We start from the raw sequence: 16,127 nt of genomic DNA on the forward strand, positions 1-16,127 counted from the left end.
GGTTTCCGTTAGTGATATCACAACCCATCCAGCTACATAAAGACTGGGATAGAAGTGAAAATTAGGTACATTTCCAATTTTCATGATTCTTTATAACCTCCAGCTGACTGCAGACTTTGGGGGCTGGTAAATCAACCATTTTATTTAAGTAAACATTTGTCAGAAACTAATTCACTTGTGGCAAGGGTCTATTCAATTGATCTGAACAGCTGTGAATATATATTCCACCATTGTTTAAATCATCATATTTTTTTACAGACAAAAATATCTTAAGAGATTCACATGCAGTTAGGTGTTGGCTTTCTCTAAGTTTAATACACAAAATACCTTATTTTAATCTAAACAGCTAACGTATTGAATAAACCCCACAGTCAATGCATGTGGTATACATTTAAAGAGGAAGTATTATGATGTTTAAAAAACATGCAATCATTAGTGGATGTATGCATTTTGAAGGTATTTTATTTTTATTTGCATGTGAAACAAAAAGTATGTCTATGAAATGACAATTTCGAAGTTTCACATATTTATAATTGATTGCTAAATTAAAAACATTAAGATTGCCCGTTAATCTGTGAACAATGTATTTTAAGAAATGTGTGTTCTAGGACTTTGCTTTAGGAATCCTCATGTAGCAGCTGTTTCCTTACCCCCTCCACCCCCCTGCTTTCCTGCAATTCTGTTTAGATGGCAGCTTTTTTGTTTGTTACCTTGGTAACTGCCTCATTCTCCTCATCATTTAGTCACCTCATTTATAAAAGTTTCTGTGCCTTGCCTATTTCTTATGTAAATGTTTCCTCCTCCCTTCCAGTCAGTGTTATATGGGCCCCAGAAAAAGGATATTGACAGTCTGACCAGTTGTTACTCCCTATGCAAAGCATTTCCTTTTGGGCTCACTTCTGGTTCATTCTTGCACCTGGAGCCTCCTTATGATTCAATTCTTTACTTTCAGATGGTGGCCGATTAAACGGTAACATTGGCATGGATAGTAATTTAAAATTTGGTGAAAAGTAAATCACTAACTAAAAAGGTTACTTATTTTTTATTATACTAGAGGCCAGTTATTAGCAACCCTGATAAAGACAACTTTCGGTTATTAACAACATTTTTCCAGGAACCAATCCCCTCCCATAGACTTTAATGTTAATGGAATTCTGATATTAGCAACTGCACGCCGCTTATTGACAGCTTTATTACTAGTTGCCAGTGCTACAGAAAGCACTTGCATGATTTATGCGCATACTTCATGCAGCTTTTATAACACACTGGCTTCGCAACTGCGTATTTCTGACGTACTTAGGCAGAATCGTGGCTTTGAAACTGGTTACGAAGCTGCACACAAAATTGAGATGGATTTACAGCGGGAGGTGGTACATTGTAAAAAGCAGACAACATTGGACAATTTCTTATTTCAAAATTGTGTTCTTTAGAATTTACAGAAGCATATTGCTGCCACGTAGAGCAAAAATTAACAAATCAGCACATATATCGTTAATATGACATAATAATTTTGTTATAATGGAATAGTTGCCTCGTGAAAACGGAAACAGAAATCAGATACAACACTTCCAACATCATGCAGACGAATGCAACATCTCACTAAAATACCACAAAACCCCAGAAATTAGGAGATACTGATTACTCATGGTGGATTTGGTGAACAAAATCCAATTTTATTTTGGATTAGGCCTTCACCATAAGGAGATTTTGGAATGTTTAGCACACTTGGATGGAATTATTATGAGCATTAGAACAGTTAGACGGTACTTGAAAAGTGCTAGACTGCATTGATGAAAACACCAAACTGATGTACTAGACATAGCACTGTATTTAATGCAAGAAATTGAACACTCTGGACAATTACATGGATACAGATTAATGCACTTGAAATGCATTCAAGAAGGATTTGTTGTCAGCCAGAATGACATTAGACAGTTGCTTAATATTATTGACTCCCAAGGAGTATAATTTAGGGGTAGAAATTGATTGAGACATAGAACATACCACAACTCAGGCCCTGATTTTCTACGGCACCTTGATTCCTATGATAAACTGAAACCCTACGGAATCTGTATTAACAGAGCAATCGATGGATATTCTAGACATATTATTTGGTTAAAAGCATATACAAGTAACAGTGATCTGGCCATAGTAGCAAGTGATTTTATGGAGGCTGTGAAATCAAGAATGGAGTGTCCCAAGTGAATATGTGCAGATTTGGGCACTGAAATCGGCCACATAGAGAACATGCAAAGATTTATGAGATCTGACCATGAAGACGAATTTGCACAGTGAAGTTTCCTGTATGGTTCAAGCAACCACAACCAAAGGACTGAGTGTTGGTGGGCTTTCCTGCGCAAGCAAAATTCACAGTTTTGGATGGAGGTCTCAAGGATAATGACAAATTTGCAGGACATTTTTTAGATAAGAACTTGATACAGTTCTGTTTCCTACAATACAGGTAAGTTTCCCATTTAAACGGTGCTCAGAGTAGAATATAAACAGTAAATTACATTTATTCACCTTAATCTTTTCAATTATTGTCTAATTGCAGTTCCATATATTCCCAATAATAATACATCTATCTTTTAGGGATAAATAAGAGTAAATATCCCTTCCATTACACTAGAATGAACACATTGGCAAAATATGGTTTGCAGATTAAATTAAGATAGATGTTAGGTTACATGATTAGGACCACCATGTTAAATAACTGTAGAATACCAGAATAACTAATTAGCAATGTTGACTTATATCTTATTAATCAAGTTGAAATCTTTGCCGTTTAGGATCTAGTTTATTGTTTTGCATTTTACTTCTAGTACTGCATGTGTGTGTGTGTATATATATATATTGTGAGGAAAGGGCGGCCTTTAAGAAATGGCAGCGCCATTGGTGAAACTACACAACCCAGAAACCTGAGCGCCAATTGGTAGGGAGGAGTTACTGGGTTTATAAGGAAGCAGGGCAGAACAATCGAGGCGATGTGTGGTCGTGGGGAACACCGCCTGATTGTCCTGCTCAGAGAAGCCTGCAAATCCGTTTGGTATCAGAAAATATCGTAAGGTAAAGTGAACGCTTGTATTTAAATAACAGTTCAGTATTCAGTTTAAAACCGAGTGCGTTTTTCCTCTTGGTGACAGCCCTGTCACAGCAGCAGTTCTTTTTCAGTGTTGTGTTTTATGACGCGGGACCTGGATGTGTATTGATTATTCATGCGCTGCAGGGACAGCGAACTGTACTCAGAAATAACTGAACCACCAGACTTTATTTCAAGACACTGTTTATTGTGGGATGGACATGAGTCATATTGCATATAGTTTACACGGGAAGTGCGGGTACCCTGCTTCTGCGTAGGGACACAACTTCCATCCGTGGACGTCTGGGGACTTGGCTGCAGGGGACCCTTCCCCACAGCCCGGATACAATTATATACGATCCTTGTTCACTTCTCTTGGTGTCTGTGGTCACCTTAACTGTGTTCCTGTTTCCCTTCTTCAGAGGGGGCCCATCCCGCACTTACCTGTGTTGCAGGATCACTCCACAAGAGGGAGCCCATCCTGTACTTATCTGTGTTGCAGGATCACTCCACCAGAGGGAACGGTTCTTCATTTACCTGCTGACTGACTCACTCCAGCAGAGGGAACCTCTACACTACTTACCTGTCTCCACATCTACGTTGGCCAGTGAAGCTCGTTCTTGTGAACTTGATACCGTCCAATTGGAACTTGCACAGGCCAAAGCCTGTAGTACTGTGGTAGTCTTGAAGCAGCTTAGAGAGGGGCGAAGAAGTCCATCAGTCAGTGGCCCGTACAGGGCAATAGTCTGGAAGAAACTGTTCTATTGTGTAAATATTGTAAATAAAATACTTACCTGAAAACTCATTGAGTCGGTGGGAGCGAAAAATCACTGACGAGTAGCGTCACACTACCAGTTTTGTTACTATATATATATATATATATATATTATACACACACACACACACAAACTGCCAGCCATGTATTTAGTTGACATAAGGCAGTTCTAACATTATCTACCTCACCAGAATTGTTCAGTTATGGAATAATCATTGTATTCGTCCTTGCCGGAATCAAGTTGCACCTTGTGGTCACCCAATGATGATGTATAAATTGCCACATCTATATGGTACCCAAGCACATCTGTGTGAGGTCACAGCTGAGCATGCCCACATGTTTACTTGCGGTGGTTTGTTTGTGATTGTTTAATGCACAGGGATATATATATATGAGGGGGCTAGGTGTGTGAGAGAGAGTTGTTGGAGTAGGGAGAAGAGTGGAGAGTGTGGAGTGAGGGTGAGGGTGAGAGTGAGTGATAGTGTGTGCTGTGTTCTGTGTAAATAAGCATGCCCTCAAGTGGTTAATCTGCAATTTTGTCTTCCTGAGTCTTATTACCACCATCCCGCTTCTGACACAATAACGTGGCAGGATGGTGGCTCCGACCAGATGAACACCACGTCCCCAAAGCATCAGTGTCCAATGTGTGCAGTACTAGTTAAGTGGTGTAAGATTTTTTTAAAAAGTTCCCTGTTGGTATCAAATAATTAAAGTATGGGCTGCAAAAGCAAACTGGAGACATATTTATAAAAGGAAGTAGAGACAACAAAATAGAATCACATATAGTACCATGTATCTATATTTTAACATTTCTGAAACACTTCCTAAAAGGAAAGCTGAAATTGTAGAAAACAGACTCAAAACTCAAAACTGCAACTCACACCATTTGTTGTGATAGGAAATCCAAACTGTTAATGTTACATAACTCTGAACAAGGGCAGCAGTGTGGAGTAGTAGGGCAGCAGTGTGGAGTAGTGGTTAGGGCTCTGGACTCTTGGGTTGTGGGTTCAATCCCCAGTGGGGGACACTGCTGTTGTACCCTTGAGCAAGGTACTTTACCTAGATTGCTCCAGTAAAAACCCAACTGTATAAATGGGTAATTGTATGTAAAAATAATGTGATATCTGTATAATGTGAAATAATGTATAATGTGATATCTTGTAACAATTGTAAGTCACCCTGGATAAGGGCGTCTGCTAAGAAATAAATAATAACAAGAAATTTACATTACTAATTTATGGACTTAAATGCCATTTATTTTACTATATCTGTAACATTAACAGTCTGATTTCACTTTCACAAAAATGGTGTAAATAATTTGACAAATCCAGATTCTGAATGAATTGGGTGGTTAATTAGGTGCTAAACAACATTTTCAAAACTTCCAGAAACAAACGTATAGACTTTTATCTTTTTTTAGTTTCTACTAGTTCTAAATTGTAGTTACTGTGATTCTTCAAAATTAAATTGTACTCTATAAGACATTAAACAATGTCCATCTTGAAACATTCCTTGCTTGACAAAATATTCTCCATTTCCCCCTTCAATTCTGGATAGCTCTGGTACGTTGAAGGTACTTCAAACACAAGCCCACATGTATGTAAAACTGCTAGACCATCCAAACTGGTGAACATAATTTGGATTTTCTCCACTGCCATGACATCTGAGCCAGTCATAAAACAGAGCATCTTCCTTAACGATACATCATCAGTATTGCTGTAAATATTTGAAGCTCTGGCTTTCAGCTTTGGTTGATGGAGTTGTTTCAGCACTTTTTTTACAGTTGGCATCTTCTCTGTGTACATTTTCCCCACTTCTTGACTGTTTGGGATAAACCCTTTCAGAATAACTCTGGAGACTTCCGACATTTTATCAAGGGTGTATTTTGGTTTCTGGATAAGTTATTTGTGGGCAATCTGTAGGAAGACTTGTTTCATGTTTTCCTTTGTTGGAATAGTGGTACACCCCATCCTGTCCAGAAAACCCAACAAGTCATCTGCGTCATCTTCTGTAAGAATGCCTTCAATTGCTGCATACAATTACTATTTATGTTCCATCATTCATGTGATGACATCTATAGGAAGAAGAACACCATAGATGTGTGTGTGCTGATGTGCTAGGGAGGCAAAATAAGCTGATCCCTGGAGCCAGCATTACACTTCAGCCATCAACACCAGACAGAAGGATATCTACATCATCATATGGAAGGAAGCGCAAATGGATGGAGACACAGATGGATCACGTTAGTTTACTGTAAAGCTACGTCTTAGTTGGTGCTCATCTTGGCGAGAGCCGAGTTCAAATCAGCATGAAGTTTTAACACCTACTCTCGTGTAATGGAAATCACTCTGTAGAGGTGATGGTGTCTCATATGGGAGAGTGTCAGTCAAATGAGAAGCTGCTAGGTCCTCAGACACTGGTCCAAACTGTATTTCATACAAGAAACTTTGGTTCACCGGCTCCATGTTGTTTTTTGTTTGTTTTACACACATGTGAAGTAAACAGTTCTATGTTTGGGTATTTTGTGTTTCTCATGTTAATTTTTTAACACTAACATTTAAAACACATGTATTTCAATGCCATATTTGTACAACTATAGTATATATCGGTGTTCCATATACTGTAAATACCCTTGAAAACAGGGGCTTTTTGCTTATTGGCAACTTTTTGCTGGGACCTGAGAGGTTGTTAATAATCTACATCTACTGTGTGATTGTATATATATATATATATATATATATATATATATATATATATATATATATATATATATAATTTAAAAAAACAAAACAAAAACAGAAACAGCAGTCTTGAATCACATGATGAATAATTAATTTGCTACATATTACCTGGGAGTTCAGGTTTGAAAAAGCAGTGGGTAAACATATCATTTTACACACACACACACACACACACACACACACACATAAAAAAAATGCAACCGATTTGTTAAGTTTTCTTTAATCAAAATTCAAGAATCTGTGGCAGATCTGAAATCCTGCCCCCTTGTGGTGTGTCTGATCAATTGACATAAAGGCCAGCAGTCAATCACACATACAGTGCAAGATAGACCATATCATTAGCTCATTAAATCATTCAGCGAATGATTCCAATGTCTGAGCTCCAAGATGAAAAATCCCACCTGACAGATTGTTTGTCACCCCAAATGCCAATGGTAACACTGACTCCCTGGAAATATATGAATAATGACATGCTTTGGGAGTAGTAGGAAACTGATTCATGTCTTTGCTTTTATTCACATTGTCAAAGTTATACATTACATGGAAATGACACTGTCTTACATAGTACACTTTCCACTGTGTTTTTTAATAAAATTGACTGGAAGCGGAACCATTTCCTAGCTTCAACAGTGCAAGCACTCTGTTGTTAAAAACAGTTGTTATGGAAAATTATGTGCACATGAGGCAAAGATAATCATAACTTCTGCTCACTTCTATTTTCAGTAACACTTTAAAATAAGTACCATTAATTAAGCTTGCTTTAATTTTGGAAAGTGCAGTAACAAGCGATAAATTCATATAAAAGTTATATGAATTTAAATAAACAATCAATTAATTAAATACATGCATGCATTTATTAATTTAATAAACCTGTTCATATCTGAGTTCTGGGGTTTCTTGCTGCATTTATATGAATTCACCACTTGCTCATGCACTGTTAAAAATCAGATTATGCTTTATTAATGAAACGTAATTTAAACAACAGTTTCCTTTAATTTCAAGCCCTATTGAGCAGACCCAAATGAATGATTTTTTTCTTCTTTATCTGGCTGGGTTGCTATACGTCTCTCACACTGCCTCGTGTTGGACCCTTTTCCCCCTGTGCCTTGTTTTCATTTAGTCCCAAAATGAATATTCACTCCAATCCTACGTAAGATCCGAATTCCTGCTGCACAGGGAGTAAATCTGCACTGTCATGGCGGGATAAATTGAATTCACCTGGTTTATAAAAAAACTCAACAAACAGAAAAAAAATAGTAAGAGAAAGAGGCACGAAAACGATTAAAAGACTATATTATTATTACCCCTTTCAAATGCATTCAGACATTTTTATTATTAAATGTTAAGGTCTCTGAATAGCAGGTAATTGTAACGTGAACATGCTTTCAACCATCACATACATATTTCTTTCTGCAAATTACTTTCCATTGTAGGTTTCTTTCTGAAGCGAAGAATGGGAAAACCACTCAGTGCAAAGTACTCCTAGCTTCTACAATAGCAATGCATTACATCAGTTGTCACACATAGCTCATTTTAATACATTGTTATTGAGGTATTCATAGAGCAGTCTGTTCCATGCGTCACTCTTGAGTGAAGTCCAGGTTTTGAGCCTAATCATATTCAAGTTTACCAGATTCTATGTATTCAATATCCATGCATTAGATTAAGCTAGTGGTTGTTACAGAAGGAGGAGGTAATTCTCAATAATTACTATAAGCCTGTAAGGATAACCCATATCACTGCTCTTTAAGTTGTTTACATCCTGGCTTAAACAAGCAAGACATTGGTCAAATAAGTCTGTATCTGTGTTCTCTTAGTACACAAAGGCATGACTTCCATTAACTTCTGTGCAACATAAAGATCCTTCATCTCAATATTGTTTATCAAATATAATGTAGGGTAAATTTTAATGATCTTGCAGCACATACTGTAAAGCTTTATGTGCAACTGCCCCACCCCAACCCCCCCACCCCAACACCCCCACCCCCAGAGACATTGTTGGAATGGAGCTGGTCTCATGAACTGTGGCCGCTTGGGCTGAGGCGACCACTCGTCTTGGACAGCTTATATTTAAATCCATTAATTTCCCTAGATGAGCCCTTTGAACATTGATGTTAACTATGTGTTTGTTCATGTCTTGTTTCTGTATATAGTGTATTGCATGTGGAATCTTTGTATTCCGTTATTTAAACAAAATTAATCACATTTTCAAGATTTTATTTTCTGCAGCTCACAGCACCACTGCCACTTGGAAAAATTGATGCTATTTAGTAATGATGAGTCCAACTGCCCAGTCTCTGTTGCTCAGTAACAAGCAAATCGAATGCTAGTTCTGTGCAAATGAGCTCCCTCCTTTCCAGCTGCATCTTTTCAGAGTAAACAGGATCTGGGAATGGAAGTCTCTGATCCACTACATGCTTTGTTATATGGAGCTTTTGCATACAGAAAACGACAATTTTATAAAAATCTTGATTTACAAAAAAACAAAAACTGGAAAAACTATTGAAAACTCCCAGCCCCAAATGATCAATTGATGCATAAAGGTATCACAAGAGCATCGTAAAAACAGCATTTGCAGTCTGCAGGGTTTCCATCTATGCCTCCAAACTTCTACATGAGTTCACAGTCTCTGGTAGTTTTATGATATTAATGGTGGAGGTTAAAAATACACTTAACAAAATACACATATTTGTGCATATGTGCAGTGACTTGAAATGATACATTACTAATTGGTTAGTGTACCTTCAAGTAACGAATGTAGTTCATTTGTGCCACCTACTGGTGCGAGTTGTAGACGTGTCTCGGATGTATTTGGAGTAATGTGGGCTAACTAGCGGGCTAAATTATGTCTGTGACATGCACTGTATCTTCTGTTATGGAGTGAAAATGTGGAAATAGGCTTTGTATGGTCTGAAGTATTTGACTTCTAAAATAAATGTGCTCTGTGTTTGTACCCACAATCCATGTCTAGACTCTCTATACTGCCTACTGGCCTGGATTAACATCAAGCCAGACTGCTTTACAAAGAACACATTCATATAAGAGAACCCAGCCTTGAGACATCATTAAAGACTACATTTGTTTACCATTTAGTGACACTTGAAAACCAAACGATGTTTGTGAGAATCACAAGGGATTTTGGTAAATGCACTGCAAAACAGGTCAGCAGTGCCCCTTACTCAAAAGTATAATATTAAAGTCATACTCCTATTGTTATTGGGAAATCTAAATCCTGGTTAGTTCTTCATTAAAGTTCCTGTCTACGCTGTGGACTATCAGAATCTCATTGACATCTCCACAGGTATTCTGGTCTGACTAAATACCTCACTGGTTAATTACTGGTGGGTCAAGTGAAGAACTCATCAATGTGTGCTCATTGCTGAATGTCATTCCATAACAAATCATCCACCAGCTCATCAACTTCTGCAAAACCCTGATGAGCTGTTATTTATGATTGTGGTGGAAATGCATGTTATTAAACATGTTTGCAAGCCATAGGCCATGAACAAAAAATAATGTGGATAGCATCGACTGTATTTCAACACTGAAATGATTAAATGGTGTGTTTTTATGCCAAAACCAAACTGTTAATTGATCACAAACCATGGAGGTATGTCTTTGAGCCCTTCAATCAACCTTCTTAGTTACATGCTTCTAGTTTTGGAGAATTAAATAGCTTATTAAATATGACCACTTATATTTTATAACCAGTGTCAATATATATATAATTACTTTATAAAGTAAGCATTTTTCTATTTTTTATTACTTTGTTTTACAGTCCCTAGCTGTGATACAAACATACACAACACCTGTGCACACATTATTTGTCTAAAAGAATGCTACAGCTGACATAGTGATTTGTTATTCAATCAACCATAAAGCCACATAAATGGATTTACGAGTGTGCCTTCAACAGAGAAATGAAGGTCAGCGTCAGCTCCAAAGGTGCTTTTTGCTGTACAATTTGATACCACAGAGGGAAAGAATGAAAACACCATCACCCCATTATTTTATTTCCTTTCTGACATTATTTTATTTTCCAGCTGAGACAGCAGTACTGTAAAGATAACATTTTGATTTGCCCCGAGGTACATCACTTGTAATACAATATTTACTGTATTATCAGCATAGCTAGAGAAAGGAAAATGTTGGATAACAACCATACCTTTCTGTTCTCTTGCCGTAGAGAAGGGCCTCAGTATTGCAGCAAGTATGGTAACTGGCACCGCAGTGCACAGTGGGTTACCAGTCAGTTATCTTTTTTTTGTTTGTTTGTTTTTGAAAATGCGCAAACTACATTTTGAAGAACCACCAGGTGTTGCATTTCTCTTTAGAACTTTAAAAAACATGTTTTAGACTAGTCTAAACAGCTAGACCGGTCTTAATCTGGTCACTAATACAAGTTAGCCAGTTGTATAAAAAGTTAGACTGATTTTAAACCTAAAATGTTAGCCTTCTCTTACCTCAGGATCTTGGTCTTTGTTGCCATAGATACCAATAAGTAACTTCCAGACAAATCATGGCTTCCTGTCGTACGCTATTTGTCTACGAACATAGCCCGAATTAGGTTTTAAAGACAGGAAAACTTATGTAGCACTGTATTAAATTACAATAGGTGGGGCTTGTTCTTAGATCTTAAAAAGAAAAAAAAATGGGAGAAACAAATGGTGACAATTGAAAAAAAAAAAAAAAGAAAAAAAGAAATATCAGATTACTGACTAGAAAACATGATTGGTATTATATTGGCTGAGATATACACTTCCCTTATTTTCCCTGCCTCTTTTCTATGTACAAATCTAAAATATTTTTCTAGCTGAAAAATAACTTTTTCATAGGGTCAGCAATGCCATGCAGGTAACCCAAGGATCTTTAAACAGCAGTAATTACTGAAATGTTTGTATTTTTGCAAGAAGGTTTAATATTAATATATTAATTATATACATATTATATGGTATGTTACCATGTTGTACCACATAACAAAACTATCAGTTTGGTTTAAATAGCAAAATGTGTGGCTTTGATGGAGGGTGATGGGGAAATACCATGGTCTTGTAAATAGCCAAAATAGTTTCATAGTTTCTAAGTATTTGTCCCATATCTTATGCAATGTTCTTGTTTTTCTGAGCTCATTTGAAATATAAATTTAAAAAATAGATATCTAAGTTAGACATATTAATTGTTCTATTAAGTAGACTACAAGGATATTTTAATAGTTTAATAGAGGATAGATACAATTGATATACAAATTATTTAACTTGACAGGTATCAAACTAACAATACAATCCTGCATTTCACCATTTAAAATGAAAGCATTTCTGTTGTACTTTATCCCTATACTCAAAGAAAAATGCATTTGGATAAATATTTACTTTACGGTAATGTAGCATCAGGGCAGATGCTGAAGTTGCTGAATATTTCTTTAGGCTGCTGAGAGACCGCTTGGAGCACTCCCAAACATTAGCATGTTCACATTTCTGTAGACTACTTGTAAAAAAAATAATGTTTTATATATATAATGGCCATATATAACTTTGTAAATTACACAAGTAAAGTCTGATAACACGTTTATTCAAAATCACTGATCTTTGGAATATATGACATTTCCACGTCGTCTTACTGCTATGAATACATTGTTAGCTGTATTAAATGCAGCATCTTTCGCTAAATTAACTTTTCTGCTGCACGGTGGATCATTCACAAAGCGATTGATACCGGCTAGATTGATAGCTGGAAATGTAACTGCTCTTCATCTTTATTTCTTATGGAAGCATAACATTCCCTAAGGAGACTGATCAGTTCTTCCTGAGAAAGTAAGTGATAGGTAACAGGTTTACCTTTTTCTTGAAGTCAGTTTTGTATGATGTTCACAGCCCATTTGGAAGCTTTTATTGTGCTTTTTTTTGTTTGTTTGTTTGTTTCGTCCAGTTCGAATTGATTTTGTTCTGTTATTCCACTGTGCCGTTTTTCTTTTAAAAGTAAAGTTAATTACTGGTACCGGTACTTTGTCAGATTCGGGAAATTGATCTTCATACCATTCGTCAAACGTTTTTAAAGATCAAAATTTGATTGTGGGTGTGTCATTTTATTTAAAAACTAATGACAATTTACAGATATTAAACATTATAGAATAATGGCATTTAAATTCAAAGCTTTTGGTGATGCGTTTGTGTTGAAAGGTTGTGTGAGATTAACATATGGCTGAGTGATAGAATACAGCTAACCAATCAGAAAGCAGGATATTTCCAAGGTTTAATGTCCCTGTCATGTATGATGAAGCAGAATATGTGCACGTCAACGACACATTTTTCCAAGTTACCTGGTACTTTGCAAATGTTTGAGCAATCGCTGTGCTGATGGAATCAGTAGCAGAATTTATGAAAATGACATCAGCACAAAACAAGCCAGGTTTATTCGCCTTGAAAATTAGGAAAATCAAATAATTGACAGAACTGGACGGTCCAGACCATTGCGAGACAAACACACACACGCGCGCGCACGCCCACACACACACACACACACACACACACACACACACACACACACACACACACACACACCACTGGACATTCCCATCAATGCGTTCCATAAGTTTACAAACTAAAGCATCATAATTCTGTCAAATACTTTCGATTAAGATTGTCGGCATTAGCCAGTGTTTTATCTGATGAACAGTACTGTCGCACGAAGTCACCAATACACACCTCTCTGCAATAAACAGTGGCTGTCCAGCAAAGCACAGAGCTCAGGCAAGAAAGAGTGCAAAGAAGAGCGACCAGAATTATCCCGAGTTTAAAAGGCATGTCGTATACAGACAGGCTAAAAGAATTGAATCTATTCAGTCTTGAACAAAGAATACTACGCTGCGATCTGATTCAAGCATTAAAAATTCAAAAGTTATTGTCAATGTCGACCCAAGGGACTTTTTCGACCTGGAAAAGAAACAAGGACCAGGGGTCACAAATGGAGATTAGGTAAAGGGGCATTGAGAACAGAAAACAGGAGGCACTTTTTTTTACACAGAGAATTTTGTGGGTCTGGAACCAACTCTCCAGTAATGTTGTTGAAGCTGACACCCTGGGATCCTTCAAGAAGCTGCTTGATGAGATTCTGGGCTCAATAAGCTACTAACAACCAAACGAACAAGATGGGCTGAATGGCCTCCGCTCGTTTGTAAACTTTCTTATGTTCTTAATTTATTTATTTATTTATTTATTTATTTATTTTTATCAAGCTAGTTACTACGCCCAGCAATTGCCACAATAATCAGACTTTGATTGGCCAACAGAATCAGGTGATAATGTGTTTGTGAACAGAGAACCAATGTGCGACATTTGAACGTCATTTGATCCTCTGACGTCTAAACTTACATCCTAGGATGCAATGTAAGTCTGCTTATTAATGTCGGAGTCCAAATTAAACAGCATTTTAATCAAAACGTTTTATATTTCCTAGAAAACAGAACCAGGAAAATATTAAATAGTAGACACAAAAATCGGGTATAAATCAGTAAAAACCGAGGTTCAGTTAAAAAAAAAAAAATCCTGTAATTGTTCTGTAAAATATGGAATAAACTGGAAATGCGGAACACCAGGTATACTGTACCTTACTTGAAAGTATTATTTATTAGCTATACACCATACAGTCTCTGGCTATAGCTACTGAACTGCAACATATAAATATCCACCTATTTCTGTTTAATTTTAACACTACAAAGACAAAATATGCCGTTGAAGGAAGTCACAGTAAGTTACATGTTGGTTAGTATGAAGACACCATGTTATGCATTGATTGAGACTTAAGTGCATTACTTCTGGATGATTTTCCCTTTTCTGCGACATGCAGATTTACAAATTGATGTTTTTAAATCCTTAAAAGCTATTTACCCTTCAGTAGACATACAGCATCTGTACTAGAAACCCCAGTGTGTACAGGAGTTGGTCTTTATCCTCTGGAAGTGGATTGCAAGTTGCATGGCTGATAATATACCTATCACATTAGGCCATAGATCAAGTTTTAAATCACTGGCACATTTTGTCTAATGTATTTATACAATGTACAAATATGAAGTTGGAAGCTCAAACGGTTTCTGAGATGTGGACGGAGGTTAAAACAAATGTGGCTCAAAAGTTAACTTGATTGAGAGCATGTCAATATCAAGGCCAAGGCCATTTTGTCTAAAGAAAATAGGTCAGTGTGGCAGGGGCAGCTTTATCATTTTTTTTGTTTGTTTTTGTTTTATATTTTATGAAATGGATAATTAAAGTTATCCCAGAGAATCAAAGAATACAGGTGAAGTCATTATCTCAAAGTGTTCTGTCTTTGCCACCATACTCAACAAAAACAACAACAGAATACAGTAAATGTCCTAATTTTATCACTTCCTACATTATTATTATTATTATTATTATTATTATTATTATTATTATTATTATTATTATTATAATACTAGCTATTTTATTTGGTGTTTTAAAATAGGACGTGTTCTATAATTTACATTGTCTGCATATATCTGGAGAACTGCTTATCTGTCATCAAACTTAGTAATAACATTATTTAGCAAGAGAAAATCATTGAGAACATCAGATTCTGGGGAAATAGGGGGTTGCTGTCTGTCTGTAAATCTGTATGTAAGATTTAAGTATATAGCTATAGAATTGCATTTCACATTGTGATTAAACATTTAACTGCTAATTCATATTCTATTCATAGTCTAATTTTAAATTTACAGCCATAGCGGGGGATGCATGTTACTGACATACAGTACTACTACCAGGCCAAATAAATAGAGCATACAACAGTAAGCACAATGGCACCCAGAGTGATTGTAAATGTAACAGCTACTCTGCGGGTGATATTTAAAATCAATCCACATTTTATTTTTTCAGTTATCGTGTATTTCAAGAATGCACTTCCAATGCCAGCATTTATTGGGAAAGAACATCTGGTCTGTTGAGACATGCTGGATGTTTGTAATTGAGATACAACTAAAAGTAAAAGTAATTATCTGTTTCTTTACACTTAATTAGCAAGATGAAAGTGTATGTGTAATTTTAATTACTTAAGACATACCAGCAGAAACAGCCTGTTCTATTAGATCCTTGTATCACCTTGACTGTAGACTAAATGCTATGGTTGTCACATTTGCTTAGGCTATATTTTTAATTCTGCAGCTTATATACCAATATGTTAATGTGTCAAACACAGTTATTGTGGAAGAACCAATATATTTTCTGATGAAACTCTTCCATCAATATTCCATATCAAATGGAACAGAATTACACCTGATAAGGTGATATATAAAAAACTGATATAAATAAAGAAGCCCTAAGCAAGTTGATTCATGATTATAGAGTACTGTTGCCCATGTCAGCCAAACTTTTTTTTTTAATGTACCAAACCCTAAGAACACAACTCATTTAATCTACAATAATTTCATATACATACACAGCTATCACAATATTATTCCTATTTAAATTGAAAGTTATTTGTTTAATTGTGCTGAAAACTACAAATCCAGAATGTGCATTAGCTA

The sequence above is a fragment of the Acipenser ruthenus genome, chromosome 1, assembly GCF_902713425.1.
Source record: "Acipenser ruthenus chromosome 1, fAciRut3.2 maternal haplotype, whole genome shotgun sequence".
NCBI classification, from domain to species: domain Eukaryota; kingdom Metazoa; phylum Chordata; class Actinopteri; order Acipenseriformes; family Acipenseridae; genus Acipenser; species Acipenser ruthenus.